This window comes from Callithrix jacchus, chromosome 4 (assembly GCF_049354715.1).
Source record: "Callithrix jacchus isolate 240 chromosome 4, calJac240_pri, whole genome shotgun sequence".
In the NCBI taxonomy this organism is placed as follows: domain Eukaryota; kingdom Metazoa; phylum Chordata; class Mammalia; order Primates; family Cebidae; genus Callithrix; species Callithrix jacchus.
Window position 1 is genome coordinate 57,984,367 of NC_133505.1, and position 19,332 is coordinate 58,003,698.

The 19,332-nt window shown below is 37.9% G+C and overlaps 1 protein-coding gene across 8 annotated transcripts in view; it reads left to right on the forward strand.

Moving 5' to 3' along the window:
- The window catches only part of LOC103795960 (testis anion transporter 1), a 152,972-nt gene that overhangs the window by 42,262 nt on the left and 91,378 nt on the right, over positions 1-19,332 (forward strand). The window lies entirely within an intron of this gene.

Genomic DNA, 19,332 nt, shown 5'->3' on the forward strand with positions numbered 1-19,332 from the left:
ATACAATGATACCACATGACTTCCTTCCCTTATTAAAATTCAAAGAAAACTAAATCTCTTTGAATTGATCTTTGCCTAGTGTTTAGAATTTCTCTCCAACTGCTTTGCTGTGAGCCTATTTCTCTTTCCCAGCCATACACAGAACTATCTAGTTTCCAAAACCTACCAAACAGTTGGCTTCTACCCCTCATATGTGTTATTTCACCTCACTGTGATACACTTCTGCACCTTATCAACTTAACAAATTTGAGCTCCTTCATAAATACCTAAAAGAAGACATTTTGAAATTGTACACTGTGATGAATAGGATTAAAATTGACATTTATTGGCTATCTATCACAGATCTTGGATTCAGTAGGTACGTATTAAAGCCAGCTATGTTCTAGGTATTGGTGACATCAAGAGGAACAGAAAACATCCTATCACTCCTTTCAGAGATAAAGCAGAAAAGCCTGGAGTACTACAAGAAGAAACCACTTATTGTTACTATGCCATCTGGTAGGGATTCTGATATGGTTTTTTTCTGTGCTGCCACCAAATCTCATCTAGAATCATAATCCCATTGTGTCGAGGGAGGAACCTGTAATTCCCATGAGTTGAGAAAGGGAATGATTTCTCAATGATTGGATTATGGGGTAGCTTTCCCCATGCTGTTTCCATGATAGTGAGTGAATTATTCATGAGATTTGATGATTTAATAAATGGTAGTTTTTCCTGCATGCTCACACTCTCTCCTGCCACCTTGTGAAGAAGGTGCCTGCTTCCCATTCTGCCATAATTATAAGTTTTTTGAGCCCTTTCCAACCGTGAGGAGCTTTGAGTCAATTAAACCTCTTTTCTTTGTAAATTACCAGTCTTGGCTATTTCTTTTTATTTTTATTTTTGAGACGGAGTTTCGCTCTTGTTACCCAGGCTGGAGTGCAATGGCGCGATCTCGGCTCACCGCAACCTCCGCCTCCTGGGTTCAGGCAATTCTCCTGCCTCAGCCTCCCGAGTAGCTGGGATTACAGGCACGCGCCACCATGCCCAGCTAATTTTTTGTATCTTTAGCAGAGACGGGGTTTCACCATGTTGACCAGGATGGTCTCGATCTCCTGACCTCGTGATCCACCCGCCTCGGCCTCCCAAAGTGCTGGGATTACAGGCTTGAGCCACCGCGCCCGGCCTGGCTATTTCTTTATAGAAGTGTGAGGCAGGACTAATACAGACTCCCAAATTGTTGCATTGGGAACTATTGGGAAGGGGAAAAGACAAAAGAGGCAAAAGAGTTTATTGCCAATTTGTGAAAGATCGTATTTCCAGTTAAATGCTTTATTCTATAGGAAAGATAATATTTTGAAGGATTTTTTTTCATCAAACCTGTGATTTTATGAGTATTATTATTAGTACAAATCTTGGTGAAATAGTGTATCAATTTAAAGTCAATATAAAGAAAAATATTGTATAAGATATTACAAAATAATACTATGATGAAGGTGGAACATGAAAACTTGGAGCTGGAGAAATAGAAATACTGTACTGTTAGGGGATAATTTTTTTTATTGCATTTTAGATTTTGGGGTACATGTGAAGAACATGCAAGATAGTTGCATAGGTACACACGTGGCAGTGTGATTTGCTGCCTTCCTCCCCTTCACCTATGTCTGGCATTTCTCCCCTTGCTATCTCTCCCCACCTCTCCATCCTCTGCTGTCCCTCCCGTATTCCCCCCAATAGACCCCAGTGTGTAGTGCTCCCCTCCCTGTGTCCATGTGTTCTTATTGTTCATCACCCGCCTATGAGTGAGAACATGAGGTATTTCATTTTCTGTTCTTGTGTCAGTTTGCTGAGAATGATGTTCTCCAGGTTCATCCATGTCCCTACAAAGGACACGAACTCATCGTTTTTGATTGCTGCATAATATTCCATGGTGTATATGTGCCACATTTTTCCTGTCCAGTCTATCATCGATGGGCATTTGGGTTGATTCCAGGTCTTTGCTATTGTAAACAGTGCAGCAGTGAGTATTCGTGTGCATGTGTCCTTATAGCAGAACGATTTATAGTCCTTTGGATATATACCCAGTAATGGGATTGTTGGGTCAAATGGAATTTCTATTTCTAGGTCCTTGAGGAATCACCACACTGTCTTCCACAATGGTTGAACTAATTTACACTCCCACCAGCAGTGTAAAAGTGTTCTATTTCTCCACATCCTCTACAGCATCTGTTGTCTCCAGATTTTGTAATGATCGCCATTCTAACTGGCGTGAGATGGTATCTCAATGTAGTTTTGATTTGCTTTTCTCTAATGACCAGTGATGATGAGCATTTTTTGATATGTTTGTTGGCCTCATGTATGTCTTCTTTATAAAGTATCTGTTCATATCCTTTGCCCACTTTTGAATGGGCTTGTTTGTTTTTTTCTTGTAAATCTGTTTGAGTTATTTATAAATTCTGGATATCAGCCCTTTGTCAGATGGGTAAACTGCAAAAAATTTTTCCCATTCTATTGGTTGCCAATTCACTCTAATGACTGTCTCTTTTACCTTGCAGAAGCTGTGGAGTTTGATTAGGTCCCATTAGTCTATTTTGGCTTTTGTGGCCAATGCTTTTGGTGTTTTGGTCATGAAGTCCTTGCCTACTCCTATGTCCTGAATGGTTTTGCCTAGATTTCCTTTTAGGTTTTTTATGGTGTTAGGTCTTATGTTAAGTCTTTAATCCATCTGGATGTTAATTTTAGTGTAAGGTGTCAGGAAAGGGTCTAGTTTCTGCTTTCTGCACATGGCTAACCAGTTTTCCCAACACCATTTATTAAACAGGGAATCCTTTCCCCATTGCTTGTTTTTGTCAGGTTTATCAAAGATTGTATGGTTGCAGATATGTTGTGTTGCCTCCGATGCCTCTGTTCTGTTTCATTGGTCTATATCTCTGTTTTGGTACCAGTGCCATGCTGTTTTGATTACTGTAGCCTTGTAGTATAGTTTGAAGTCCAGAAGTGTGATGCCTCCCACTGTGTTCTTTTTACTTAGAATTGACTTGGTTGTGCATGCTCTCTTTTGGTTCCATATGAAGTTTAAGGTGTTTTTTTTTTCCAGTTCTGTGAAGAAGGTCATTGGTAGCTTGATGGGGATAGCATTGAATCTGTAAATTACTTTGGGCAGTATGGCCATTTTCACGATATTGATTCTTCCTAACCATGAACATGGAATGTTTCTCCATCTGTTTGTGTCCTCTCTTATTTTGTTGAGCAGTGGTTTGTAGTTCTCCTTGAAGAGGTCCTTTACGTTCCTTGTTAATTGTATTCCTAGGCATTTTATTCTCTTTGTAGCAATTGTGAATGGCAGTTCATTCTTGATTTGGCTCTCTTTAAGTCTGTTATTGGTGTATAGGAATGCTTGTGATTTCTTCACATCCATTTTGTATGCTGAGACTTTGCTGAAGTTGCTTATCAGTTTCAGGAGATTTTGGGTTGAGACGATGGGGTCTTCTGGATATACTATCATGTCTCTATTAGAGACAATTTGGCTTCCTCCTTTCCTATTTGAATACCCTTTATTTCTTTTTCTTGCCTGATTGCTCTGGCTAGGACTTCCAGTACTATATTGAATAGGAGTGGTGAGAGAGGGCATCCTTATCTAGTGCCAGATTTCAAAGGGAATGCTTCCAGTTTTTGCCCATTCAGTATGATATTGGCTGTTGGTTTGTTATAAATAGCTTTTATTATTTTGAGATATGTTCCATCAATACCGAGTTTATTGAGGATTTTTATAATAAAGAGCTGTTGAATTTTGTCAAAGGCCTTCTCTGCATCAATTGAGATAATCATGTGGTTTTTGTTTTTGTTTCTGTTTATGTGGTGAATTACGTTTATAGACTTGCATATGTTGAACCAGCCTTGCATCCCTGGGATGAATCCTACTTGATCATGGTGGATAAGCTTTTTGGTGTGCTGTTGCAATAGGCTTGCCAGTATTTTATTGAAGATTTTTGCGTTTATGTTCATCATGGATATTGGCCTGAAGTTTTCTTTTCTTTTGAGTCTCTGCCAGGTTTTGGTATCAGGATGATGTTGGTCTCATAAAATAATTTGGGAAGGATTCCCTCTTTTTGGGTTATTTGGAGTAGTTTCAAGAGGAATGGTAACAGTTCCTCTTTGTGTGTCTGGTAGAATTCAGTTGTGAACCCATCTAGACCTGGGCTTTTTTTGTGTGGTAGGCTCTTAATTGCTGACTCAACTTCAGATCTTGTTACTGGTCTATTCATGGTTTCGATTTCTTCCTGGTTTAGGCTTGGGAGGAGGCAAGTGTCCAGGAATTCATCCATTTCTTCCAGGTTTACTAGTTTGTGTGCATAGAGTTGTTTGTAATATTCTCTAATGATGGTTTGAATTTCTGTGGGTTCTGTGGTGATTTCCTCTTTATCGTTTTTTATTGCATCTATTTGGTTATTCTCTCTTTTCTTTTTTATTAATCTGGCTAGTGGTATGTCTATTTTGCTGATCTTTTCAAAAAACCAGCTCTTGGATTTATTGATTTTTTGAAGGGTTTTTCATGTCTCTATCTCCTTCAGTTCTGCTCTGATCTTAGTTATTTCTTGTCTTCTGCTAGGTTTTGGGTTTTTTTTTTTAATCTTGCTCCTCTAGCTCTTTCAATTTTGATGATAGGGTGTCAATTTTGGATCTCTCCACTCTTCTCATGTGGGCACCTATTGGTATATATTTTCCTCTAGAGACTGCTTTAAATGTGTCCCAGAGATTCTGGTATGTTGTATCTTCATTCTAGTTGGTTTCAAAGAACTTCTTTATTTCTGCCTTCATTTCATTGTTTATCCAATCAACATTCAAGAGCCAGTTGTTCAGTTTCCATGAAGCTGTGTGGTTCTGAGTTAGTTTCTGAATTCTGAGTTCTAACTTGATTGCACTATGGTCTGAGAGACTGTTTTTATGATTTCCATTCTTTTGCATTTGCTGAGGAGTGATTTACTTCCAATTATGTGGTCATTTTTAGAGTAGGTGTGATGTGGTGCTGAGAAGAATGTATGTTCTGTGGATTTGGGGTAGAGAGTTATGTAAATGTCTATCAGGTTTGCTTGTTCCAGGTCTGAGTTCAAGTCCTGGATATCCTCGTTAATTTTCTGTCTGGTTGATCTGTCTAATATTGAGAGTGGAGTGTTAAAGTCTCCCACTATTATTGTGTGGGAGTCTAAGTCTCTTTGTAAGTCATTAAGAACTTGCCTTATGTCTCTGGGTGCTCCTGTATTGGGTGCATATATATTTAGGATCGTTAGCTCTTCTTGTTGTATCAATCCTTTTACCATTATGTAATGTCCTTCTTTGTCTCTTTTGATCTTTGTTGCTTTAAAGTCTATTTTATCAGAGACGAGAATTGCAACTCCTGCTTTTTTTTACTCTTCATTTGCTTGGTAAATCTCCTCCATCCCTTTATTTTGAGCGTTTGTGTATCCTTGCATGTGAGATGGGTTTCCTAGATACAGCACACCGATGGGTTTTGGCTTTTTATTCAATATGCCAGTCTGTGTCTTTTGATTGGTGCATTTAGTCCATTTACATTTAAGGTTAATATTGTTACGTGTAAATCTGATACTGCCATTTTGATGCTAGCTGGCTGTTTTGCCCATTAGTTGATGCAGATTCTTCATTTTGTTGATGCTGTTTACCATTTGGTATGTTTTTGGAGTGGCTGTTACTGGTTGTTTCTTTCTGTGTGTAGTGCCTCTTTCAGGAGCTGTTGTAAAGCAGGCCTGGTGGTGACAAAAATCTCTGAGTACTTGCTTCTTCACAAAGGATTTTATTTTTCCTTCACTTATGAAGCTTAGTGAAGGAAATGGCTGGATATGAAATTCTGGGTTGAAAGTTCTTTTCTTTAAGGATGTTGAATATTGGCCCCCCCTCTCTTCTGGCTTGTGGGGTTTCTGCCGAGAGATCTGCTGTGAGTCTGATGGGAATCCCTTTTTGGGTAAACCGGCCATTCTCTCTGGCTGCCCTTAGCATTTTCTCCTTCAGTTCAACCCTGGTGAATCTGACGATTATGTGCCTTGGGGTTGCTGTTCTTGAGGAGTATCTTTGTTGTGTTCTCTGTATTTCCTGGACTTGAATATTGGCTTGCTTTGCTAGGTTGGGGAAGGTTTCCTGGATAATATCCTGAAGAGTGTTTTCCAGCTTGGATTCATTCTCTTCGTCACATTCAGGTACACCTATTAAACGTAGATTAGGTCTCTTCACATAGTCCCACATTTCTTGGAGACTTTGTTCATTCCTTTTTGTGCTTTATTCTCTAATCTTGCCTTCTTGTTTTATTTCATTGAATTGATCTTCAACGTCTGATAACCTTTCTTCTGCTTGGTCAATTCGGCTGTTGAAACTTGTGCATGCTTTGCAAAGTTCTCGTGTTGTGTTTTTCAGCTCCATCAATTCACTCATATTCCTCTCGAGTTGTCCATTCTTGTTATCATTTTGTCAAATCTTTTTTCAAGGTTCTTAGTTTCTTTGCATTGAGTTAGAACATGTTCTTTCAGCTCACAGAAGTTTCTCATTACCCATTTTCTGAAGTCTGATTCTGTCATTTCATCACACTCATTCTCCATCCAGCTTTGTTCCTTTGCTGGTGAGGAGTTGTGATCCCTTGTAGGAGGAGAGGTGTTCTGGTTTCAGGTGTTTTCTTCTTTTCTGCGCTGGTTTCTTCCCACCTTTGTGGATTTATCCACCTGTCATCTGTGTAGTTGCTGATTTTCAGATTGGGTCTCTGAGTGGATGTCCAGCTTGTTGATGCTGTAGTTATTTCTGTTTCTTAGTTTTCCTTCTAACAGTCTGGCCCCTCTGCTGTAGGATTGCTGAGGTCCACTTCAGGCCCTGTTTGCCTGGGGAACACCTGCAGCAGCTGCAGAACAGTAAGGGTTGCTACCAGTTTCTTCTTCTGCTATCTTTGTCCTAGAATGATGCCCGCCAAATGTCTGTCTGATCAGTCCTTTGTGAGGTGACTCTTTGGATATATGGGGGTCAGGGAGCTGCTTGAGACAGTCTGTTTTTTGTAGGAGCTCAAGTGCTGAGCTGTGAGCTCCGTTGTTAATTTAGAGCTGCTAGACAGGTACGTTTAAGTCTGCTGCAGCAGAACTCATAAACACACTTTTTTTCCCCAGGTGCTCTGTCCCAGGGATTTAGGGCTTTATTTATGAGTATCCATTGTGCTGCTGCCTTTTTTTTTTTCAGGGATGCCCTGCCCAGCAAGGAGGCAGCCTAGTCACTCTCTGCCTGCAGAGGCTTTGCTGAGCTGCTGTGGGCTCCGCCCTGCTGCTGGCTCTGCCCTGCTGCTGTTTGAGCTTCCCTGTGGTCCTGCTCATATGGGTGTGGTTAGAACTGCCTCAGCAATGGTGGCCCACCTCTGTAATGGCCTCTGTTATGGCAGGTTGCCTTGGCAATGGCAGGCTGCCTCAGCAATGGCGGACTACCTCCATAGGGGTGGAATACTTCAGTAACGGCGGATGCTTCTTCCCCACCGAGCTGCACCATCCTGGGTACAGCTGTGCTTGCCTTGAAACTCTCAACCCCAAGTGTTTCCAATTGCTGTTTTTTTGTTTTTGTTTTTGTGGGGTTGGGACTCGCCGAGCCTGATCACCTGGCTCCCTGACTCAGAGCCTTTATTTTTAATTTGAACAGTTGACTCTCTCCCAGGTGTTCCAGTCGCCTGCTGAAAGCGTGCTGGGATCTGTGTGATTTCCCATGTGGTGACCCACTGTGCCGGCTGAAACAACGGCGCTGCCCAGGAATCTCCTGGCCTGTCTCTCTGTTTCAGTCCCATTTAATCAGTGAATGAGTGAATCTGCCTTCCCGGAGCTCCAATTGCCAGCTTAAAAGGGCAACTAGACCAGTGTATTTTGTATGGAGAGCCGTCGCATCGGCGGAAACAGCCATGCTGGCGACCCGTGGGGCTCCTCCACCTGGAATCTCCTGGTCTGTGGGCAATAAAGATCCATCTGGAAATGTGGCATCCACTCACCCTCTGTGCTTTCACCGGGAGCTTCAATCCTGAGCTGTTCCTAAAGGGCCATCTTGGATTTCTCCTTTGAAGAATTTTTAAGCAGAAGAGAAACACATAATAAGTATTACTCAGGAAGAATAATTTGGTAGCAGTGTACATGATGATTTGAATTTGTGGAGATAAGACATTCATAATTAGTAGACAGGGAATAAAATTTAATGATATTTACAGATGGCTCTCAGATTCCTATGAACCTAATCTTTTCCCTTGTTGTTTCAAGAATTTGTAATAAGTCATGGTTTTCAAGCATTTTCCCTTAAGTCATATTTTATTAAGGGCTCCCATATATAATCATACATTAGAAAATAATATCTTCATGTAGTCTAAGCAGAATAATAATGATATCTAATGTCTGCATAATGTTTACTATCAGAAAGTATTCAGTAATATAATGTTGTGACATTATAAGATTCTGAAGTGACGAGGCAGAAATTTTTATTTTCTCACTTAGAAAACTATGACTCAGAGAGTTAGGTGATTATATTATATGATGTATGAATTCACATAATGGAAGCAGATGTAGATCGTTATTCTCTCGAGCTTTTTATTTATTCATATGGCTTCACAGGAGGCAGAACTGGGCTGGTACCTACTTTTTTCCACCAAACAAAACTGAAATTAATTTAGTTTTTAACCTACTTTATCACCCTAACTCAGTGACCAAAGTCTTTTCCTCTGCCTTTTTTTTTTTTTTTTTTTTTTGTGACATGGTCTTGCTCTGTTACCCAGGCTGGAGTGCAGTGACATGATCTTAGCACACTGCAGTCTTGATTTTTCAGGCTCAAGCAATACTAGCATCTCAGCCTCTTAAGATTAACTAGGGCTACAGCTGTGCACTATCATGCCTGGCTAATTTTATTATTATTATTATTAGTAGTAGAGATGGGGTCTCATATGTGGTGCCAATTGGCCTTCAAATCATGGGCTCAAGTGATCCTCCCAGCTTGGCCTTCCATACTACTGGCTCTGCCCTGTTAATCTTGACTTCAAGATTATTTGTTATCTCTGATAGCTGTAGTTCAATAAAAAAATTAGGCAAGTCAATACCCTAACTTATCACTTCAAGTTGCCAATAAAGATGCTAAACTGAATTTGTACCCCTATTAGTAATGATCACGTCCAATTAATGGAGATCTTCATTTTAGAAGATAACATAAAATCTATCCACATTATTTTAATATATTGAGACCAGTATCTCCTATGAAGTCTATTCAGCACTTATAAGATGTATTAGAGGATCAATATATATTCAATATATTTTTAAATGAAAGACAATATTTTGTTTACCAGAGCTAGGTATAATCTGCTGGGTATCCAGTGTGTGCTCGGTTAGAAATATAAGATTACGTATATCACTCTCCATAGTTGTCTTTTAATTTCAGTGTTTTTTGTTGCAGTGCTGCCAGGTTTGTATGCTCAATATGCAGCAATGTACAAATACACTGAGGCAGCGGGATTTGCAGCAGAGGACGAGTTTAATAATCTCAAGGCCTCTGAACTAGGAAATGAGTGGAAATCTCAAGCCCCAAATTTGCTTCATGAAAGTGTCCTTTAAGGGGATTGTGGAGGATGAAAAGCTACAAAATTTGGATTGTTGATTGGTCAGGGTAAGGGGGATTTAATCATTAGAATGTAGAAATTGCAGTTCTCCATGAGTCAGCTTCTCACTAAGTCCTTCAGACTAGCCAGCATCAGTAGTTTTGTTAGTGTGTGGAAGCTAAAGAATAAACTCAAAAGCAAAGCCTATCATCTCACATGTCTTAGATTTTATCTATGGAACAGAAAAGGAACAATGAGTCTTATGACGAGGGCTACATTATACTGGGGTAGTAAGCAGTGACCAGCTACAAGGAAGAGGACCAAAGGGCAAGCTTGCTTAATGATTAGTGCTGATGGTGCTGCAGGCTTAGGTGAGCTTTATTTTTTTCCTTAATCAACTTTGGCAGGACCACTGGCATAGTGGTATCATGCAAGAATCTCCTAACCAATTTTATAAAGTTATCTTGGGGATGGTTTCATTTTTGTTGATCAAATGTATTGTGGTATGTTCTTTCCATTAAGTTTTTAGATATTTTTACTTTGTCTTTCAAATTTACATGCAACAAGAGTTTAGTATATTAACTTACCATATTGAAATTAAAAAAAACTGTATTAACAAGAGAATGAGAACAGGATATTCAATGATACTTTTATGATTTCTTGCATTTGTTATGTTTCAAAGGGAAGTTGACTCTTAATCCTTCCTCCCACAGAGGTGATGTTTTATGTTTACCAAAGGAGCAGAGATGGCAACTATTCTCTTCTTTGTTTTTGGTAGATTAAAGAGCTGGTAGTGTTCTTTCACATCCAGTTGTAGCAGGAAATACATTAAGGATTTCTTTGGCAATATATGAGTAGCTTCTTATAATGTCAGTCCCATAAAATACAGTCCGGTGGCAATTATTATTATTTTCATTCCTTGTTTCCTTATGTATCTATTCATTACATGATTACTCAATAGCTAATGTCAAGCAGGATACTGTGTGCAGGATACTAAAGAGAGGACTAGCTAAACACACACCTTAATAATGAATAAACATATACTTGAGGAAGTCTAGGGAAAGCCCAGAAGACAATCTTTTAAAGGACTGGTACTAGGACTGGTACTTAATAAAGGAATAGATAATGAAGGCAAATGTGATTATAGTAGGTACATAAAAAATAATGCTTTCAATAATAAGTTCTTGGTATGATCATTGAAATTGGAGTTAGAGAAACTAAGTTTAGAATCAATATTAGACTTTTAACTCCTACAAAGTCCTCTGTTGGAGTTTCAGTGCTTCTGTCTCTCAGAATGAAGGGCCATGGAAACTCAGAAGGACTTCTAAGCTCTGAGATAACATACTTGCAGGGTGAGTACACACACAAAAATGCATTCAGAATTAAGAAACAAAAATAGAATACTAGGGAGGTGTTCAGAAATAATTCAACACAACAAATATTCCCTGAATATCAGTATGGAACTACAGGGAGCTAAGTGCTTAGGAATTTCTCATAGTTTAATGCCAAGATTGTCTTTTATTTTTTTCCCAGGCTGGCCTCAAACTACTGGGTTTGAGCAATCCTCCTACCTCAGCCTCCTAAGTAGCTTGGGTTGCAAGTGCGCACCACCATGCCCAGCTTCAAGATTTTTTTGTCCTTTCCATTTGTCATATGTCCAACAATATATTGCCTTTCTTCTTGTCATTATTCCTGGTTACTCATGATCACCTTGAACAGTTTTTTAATATCCCCCAAGCATTTAAATAATTATTTCCTGTGACCTCACAGGTTAGGTCATTCTTTTTCTCCTTCAGATAATTGTATCAGGATGTAGAGTTTAAAGATTCATCTCTGTGAAATAAAATAATAAAAAATATAAGTTAAATAATTATCTCTTTCTGGCATCTATTTATATCATACCATTTCATCCTTTTCTCATCTTCTTGTTTTTGACACTTTTGGTGGAACTTTGCTCTTATTTTCACAAACTTTAGCAAATTCTGGGATTTAGAATATTATTTCACTTTCTTTCCAAGAAACTCAGGTAGTATTGTGGCTTTGCACACCATCTATACAAAGATGATTTTCAAATTTTTATCTCCATTCTAGATGAAATCCCTACTTACATATTCAACTGCCTTCTCTATGCCTACACATTTTAACATGTCCAAACTGAACACCTGATTTAGTTCCCAAACTAGCAACCAGATAACATACTCTAGTCATCTATTTCTTTTCTTTCCCTCCCTCCATCCCTCCCTCCCTTCCTTTTCTTTTTTCTTCTTTCTTTCTCCTTCCTCCTTCCCTCCCTTCCCTCGTTCCCTGCCTCCCTCCCTCTCTTCTTCCCTTCCCCACTTCCCTCTATCCCTTCTTCCTTTCCTTTCTTTCTGTTTCAAATTGAGGCAGCCAGGCACAGTGGCTCATGCTTGTAATCCCAGCACTTTGGGAGGCCAAGGTGGTTGGATCACCTGAGGTCAGGAGTTCGAGACCAGCCTGACCAACACAGCAAAACCCCATCTCTACTAAAAATACGAAAATTAGCTGGGCATGGGGGCATGTGCCTGCAATCCCAGTTGCTCAGGAGGCTGAGACAGGAGAATTACTTGAACCCAGAAGGCAGAGGTTGCAGTGAGCCAAGATTGTGCTATTGCACTCCAGCTTGGGCAACAAGAGTAGAACTCCATCTCAAATGAAATAAATAAATAAATAAATTGAGGCATACAGTGTATACAATGCTGCACACAAAATTCTAATTGCATAGTTCATTTAATTTCTACACATGTATATACATATGTAAATAGCACTCTAGAGGGCTTCTTCATGTTCTCACCCAATCAGGACCCTTCAAGGTTTAATCTATTTCTTGTCACCCTTTTTATAATTATGGGTTTTAATATAATGGAAACAGAAGTTAGCAGGACTAAGTCACTATGTAACTTATAAAGATATATTCTATGCGTGACTACCATTGAACTAAAGGTTTTAAATGTCACATTGTCAAAAGTAAACACATTTGCATGAATATAGAACAAGTAATATACCAAAGAACTTTATATAAAGGAAATATTTCTTTTCAAATTAAATGTTCAGTGTGAATACATTTTTAATTCAAACTATGAGCTAATTTTAGTCTTCATCACAAAGCAGCATTGTGGAAGTGCTTAAAAGTGTAGGACTTTGAGTCCTACTACATCTGGATTGAGTCCATGCTTTGATGTTTGTCGGCTGATTGTATCTGGGCAAAGTATTTAATCTTCCTATCCTTGTTTTCTCATCCACAAAATGCTGAGAAAGGAATATTGGGAGGATAAAGTGAAAAAATGAATACAATCGTCCTTCGGTAACCATGGTGGATTTGTTCTAGGACCCTTTGAAGATACCAAAATCCACTGAAGCTCAAGTCCTTTATATAAAATGGTGTAGTATTTGCTATGACCTACACACACCCTCCCACATACTTTAAAACATCTCTACATTACTTAAAATTCCTGATACAATTTAAATACCATGAAAATAGTTTATGTTGCATTTTTTAGGAAACAATGACAAGAAAAAAGTTAGTGTGTGTTCAATACATATGCAACAATCTATATAGTATTTTTTCCTACTATTTTTGATTTGTGGTTAGTTGAACCCATGGATGTAGAACTCACAGATAGGGAGGGCTGACTGTATAAGGAATTCAGCATAGCACCTGGGACACGGTATATTTTCTAATTAACTTTGGTAGTATAAGGAGAGCAGAGAAGTAAATGAAAATGTATTGAGCATCATTAGTACCTCTTAATCTTGAATATCTTACTTCACTTAAAAAAAGAAATCTACTTAATTTGAAATAAATCCATAGTCAGTGGCATTAAAGTTGTAGTATGTAAATTAGGGGTACCCTATACAATCATATTTCTTAGTACCATGGGTTTTAAGATCATTCTCAGTGTTTTTATGTGTGGATGTGTTTGGATTTGTGTGACACACACACACACACACACACACACACACACACACACACACACACAGTTTTCCCTTCCACCTGCTATCGAAAGGGATAGAAGCTCTAAACTTTTCACTCAGTTACTACTGGGTATCCTTTGGCTCATAGAGACTTTTTGCATGCATACTAACAGATCTTTCATCTCCCCCAGAGCATATCCCCTTTTCTTGCTCTCTACTCCAGTCTCTTTCACAACTCTGGAATGCTAAGGTCTCTGCTGCCTGGGACTACTGCCAGTAGTTCTAGGTTTCACAGATGAATTTCTCTTTTGGGCTCCACGGATGCCTTCGATGGCTGCCATTGCCTCATCAGCCCCCACTGCCTTTGCCGCTGGAAACCAGTGTTGCAGTGATAAAGATGGACACTTCATATGAAGAGTATGGAACGGTGTTTTCTGAAATTTCCTCTAACTTAAAGTCACACTGTGCTTCATTTGAAACTCGTAAGACAGCATTTTGCCCTTTGGTGTTACATCACATGATTTTATGAACCACTTTTACCATCCTAAGGAAAGATTGTCTCTGTAATGACTGGAAATGTCTATGTTCTTATCTTCTACTTTTAAAATTGTCAACTGATGAAGGCAGGGATTCACTTTGTTTGTTGCTATTTCCCTGACAGCTCTATTTATCTCTGTATGTTAAAAATTATAAATTCATACCGATACCACCAATTTCAGTAGAACACCACTGGGTTTATTCTTACATTCTCCTTTCTCATATGTTTAAATTCCTTCTCAAAGAGTGAGAAACCTGGTTCTCATTATTCAAAATGTATTTATTCATTTGTTAGTCATAAAATATATAATCAATTTCAGAACTACTAATGCATGTATCTGTGATAAAAATAATTGCAACTTTATTCACCGGAGTTGAACATTTGGTTTGCAGTTTGTATCTTTACCTAGAATGAATATGGCATTCAAATATTCATTGGGTTCGCTCTTTTTTTTCCTACCACTTTTTACTGTGATTATTTATTTGAAATATAGTTTTTTTTTGGTTTCTATTCCGTTTTTGGGCTTTTCCACATCTCTTAATTATATTAATCATGCTTTATTTTAATGAGTATAAAAAACATTGATATAATTCACAAACTGAAACTATACAAAGAGTAATACTCAAGAGAAATATAACTCCTCCCAACCATTTTTTCTTACACCATTGTTATCCTCCATCCAGCCCACCCCATTCTCAGCCACCCACTGTATACAAGTAGTCTCCTTACTTTCTAGTATACTCTATGTTGCATGCACATTTTGCAAAATGTGAAGTCACATGTAGATTTTGGTATTCATCATTTTTTAATGCAAAAAATATAATACTATAAAAATGCTTTGTACTTTGTTGTTCTTTATTTAATAATATATCCTGGAGACAAATCCTTTTCAGTTCATAAAAGTCCTTATTATTCTTTTGAACAGCTGCATAATAAATTGTGTGGATGCATTATAGTTCATTTAATATACTTTTTGTGTATGTCTAGATTATTTCCAATACAAATAATATTTTAATAAATAATCTTGCACATAAGTATTTTTATATTCTTGGAACAACAATATGAAATGGTTTGAAGTGAATTAATGATCAATTCTAAATGACTGGTAGATTAAATGATAAATCCCTGTGCAGTTTTGTTAGCTATTGTCAAATTTCCCTCTCTGGTATCAAAATGAAAACACCAATAAAAAGCCTTTAATTTTTAAATACTTGTATCAGTAATGTCTAAAAGCCTAAATCTTTAATTTTAAACTCACACTTAATAAAAAATACAATGTATAAAATTTTAGGTGAAATATGTTGAATTGATGTATTAGCATATTAAATAAATAAATATGAACTAACATATTTAGTACAAACATTGAAAAAGCATCAATCATTTTGAAGCTACTAATAATTTCTTTTTCTTATATTACCTTTTGTCAGAAGTAATATTATCTAACTATTCCTGACCTTTGACATCACTTGAAGCATCACATTGAGCTTCTAAATTTTCTATGCAAAAACTTTTCATTCCTAGAATCTTGAAAGGCAGTGTTCTAGTACAAAACTCTTGTCATGCAAACAAGGGCAAATGACTACGCAGCACCCATGCCTAAACTGCTGGAGAGGTAATTATTGGGGAAAATTCACAAAGTGGGGTGAGATGGTTAATCTGTTGTCCATCACCATTTGAGTCAGTGTGGAGAGATACAGTAGGTTCAGACATTAGACACTTAGAGATTTCTAACCTTGAGCCCTGGAGCCTTTAATTTTCATGATCACACAACAGGGGTTTTTCCTCTCATCTACTTAGGGGCTAGGATTCGGAAGTAAAATGAATCTTGCTTCAGTTCCATTGTGGTACCTCTGCTTTCTGGACTGGGGCAGGCTTAGGGGACAGTTACCCCTCCCCTATTGTGGGAGAGACCTGGGATCCAAGCTGGGTGGTTAAAGTCATGTGGCATAACAAACAAATAATGGTATTAGGCACACCTGTGTTTATGGCTGGGAAAGTACCAGCCCTTCCTTTGATATGCCAAGGGACTGATGTTCAGGTTTGGAGAAACTGTCTGAATCACTGGGCAACAGCCTGTTGCCATGGAGCTTTGAAAGAGGTCAGTCCTGTGCTAACCTACCCTCTGTTAGCCTGACTCCATCTTGCTGAGAGCCAGACAGACTCCATCTTAACCTCTGCCTCAACTCTCCCACCGTTTCTCCCTTGAGTGCATAACCTGGTCATGCTACTGTGCTGGCTCATGCTGTGCTTAGAACTATGGAGGCATATAACCATTGTAACCATATCCTGCTTGGCAAGCCCACTTGCTATTGTGAATATCCCCTTAATTGATTGTATGGCAAGTACTGAATACCCTCCCTGGTAATCAGCAATCATGGGAACCACTTGTGTATACTTTCCTTAGTAATCAACAATCATGGGAACCTCCCCTGCCTCCTAATTACCAGCCTCCTTACTTAACTTTCTTGTTCTGTTTCTGTAAATTTGCTTCAGTTAGGCTCACCCTCCCCGTTCTTAAGCAAGGCATAAAAAGGAATCAAGCCCCTTTCTCAGGGCCAAGAGAATTTTGACCATGAGCTGACTCTTTGATGCCGGCCATGAAGGACTCTCAATTGGAACTGAGAGTGTGGACCTTTCCTTCTAACTCGCTCGGGTGTAACAGTCCCTTCTCTGGGAGGTCAACCTGCAATGGATTAGTCTTAGACAAGCAAACTTTTCTATTCGCTCTTAATTTTTCATATCTAAAACAAATCAACAAAACTACGGTTCTCAAAAATTAATGATATGCATATTTATAGTTGGAGAAAAGCTTGAATAGGATTCAGTTTTCTTTGCATTTAGAAAAGCATATTTGTTTCTGTGTTATAAAATGCTTCTTCTCTTAATACTAGAAAGCTTTAAGATAAGGATGTTTCTTTTTTCTTTTTCTTTTTTATTTTTTAAGGCTAGTCAAGTAGGAAATATACAGAATATAAATAAAATATAAAATAATACTTTTTTTTTCAATTAGAAAAATACATTAAACTATTATATGCCACAATTCACTGAACATTTACTAGCACCCAAGCTGGCAACCAATTGGGCACTGAGGAACAGGCCAAAAAGCCATTATATTGCGATGAGAAAATATTCGGAAAACATGTCTTACTCTGTTAATGTTAGCTGTTGAGTGGGGATTGCCTCTAAATTTTGTAGAATATTTTGAATATCATTAATTTCTATGTTGAGAACCTATTTCCACTTTCACAAAAATACATTTTTGAATCTCATTATTTTCATTAAAAAAGGCTCATATTGATTAAGGTATTTTTTAGTTGGAATATTTGTAGCAGTTATGTTACCTTTATAGATTGCTCTGAGCAAACACTAGCTATACATCCTGGATTATGAATTTCTCTTTTCTTTTCTTTCTTTCTTTTTTCTTTTCTCTCAAGAGTTTCACTCTTGTTTCCCATGCTGGAGTGCAATGGTGTGATTTTAGCTCACTGCAACCTCCGCCTCCTGGGTTCAAGCAATTCTCCTGCTTCAGCCTCCCAAGTAGCTGGGATTACAGGCACCTGCCATCATACCCGGTATTTTTAGTAGAGACAAGGTTTCACCATATTGTCCAGGCTGGTTTTGAACTCCTGAACTCAGGTGATCCATCTTCCTCCGCCTCCCAAAGGGCTGGGATTACAGGTGTGAGCCACTGTGCCCAACCTGGATTATTAATTTCTGATGAAAGAAATGACTATTCCTAAAGTATAATTTAAAACTAACACACGTATTTAGTTAGCCCCTTTGATACCAGAATATTTAAAATTATATTACAGTCATCAAAACATTCCCAATCAAAACTAATTAATAAATACCTCTCGTATGGTATTTATCATATTGGTCCATAATTACTTATGTTTTTATTATTTCCTTGCTTATATGTATTTTAATGCTATAAAATGGCACTGATTTATTAATCTATTTTACTGAAACATAGCACAGTCCTGAATGATAACATTGTGTATTAATCACTTATTATATGCCAAGCAGTATTTTTGTTTGTTTGTTTTGTTTTGTTTCAAGACAGAGTGACTCTCTGTCACCAGGCTGGAATATAGTGGAGTGATCTCAGCTCACTGCAAGCTCTGACTCCCAGGTTCAAGTGATTCTGCTGCCTCAGCCTCCCGAGTAGCTGGGACTATAGGCATGCGCCACCATGCTTGGCTAATTTTTGTATTTTTAGTAGAGATGGGGTTTCACCATGTTGGCCATGATGGTCTGGATCTCCTGACCTCATGATCCACTCTCCTCGGCCTCCCAAAGTGCTGGGATTACAGGCGTGAGCCACCGTGACCTGCCACCAAGCAGTATTTTAAATAACAGACTAAACAGTTCAAAATATTACCAAAACTAATAAGTTTAATGAGAGGACTGGATATAAAATAGGTATAAAATTGTTTTAATAAATAATAGCACTAACCTTTTAATCATTAAAAATGTATTTCATAACTTTTACATTTTTAGGAATAAATTTTATTAAAAAGGAACAAAATCTACATGGGGAAACATTAAAATATTATCAAATGTTTTTTAAGAATGTAAATTATACTCTGAGTAAGTGGAGGAACTTACTATATTCTTAGACGGTATGGGTTAACCTAAGTTCTAATCAGAATCCCCCTCTTCTCACCATTCTTAGCAAAAAGATGATAAATCTACCCTCTTCCACATCACTCTTTCCAGACAGAAACCAAGTTAGAGGACAGTGTGAGGGTTTTCAAAGAAGAAGACAAAAATGAGTTATTTAAAAAAATTCTCAGCTGTTTATAGGAGCATCTTCTATCCTTAAAATTTTTGTATCTGTTTTGTTGCAATTAATAAATATTAGTCAACATTTTAAAGATAATTTGCATTTGGAAACATAGGTATGGATTTTCCTAATGTAAAATTTATATTGTTTGCTTATCAAAAAGTTATTCTTAATATTCTGTACCTTTAAGTATCATGTCTCCTATTTAGTCAATACCTGATTGAGAACAGAATCGATGACAAAGACGTCTGCATTCATGTGGTAAATGCTGAATGATAGCCCACCATATGTACACCACTGTGTGCATGCATTGCAAGCCATAGGAATAAATAGTCACAGGTTTTTCTGGAGTTAACTTAATATTTAATAGAGGAAGCAGGTTTTCACAAAAGAAACAAAAACATATCCTATGTGATCCAAAAGGAAGGAATAATTTCACATGAAACGTTGGACTGAAATTAAAATTAAATATGATTCTGACCAGATTAAGAAAATCTAAGA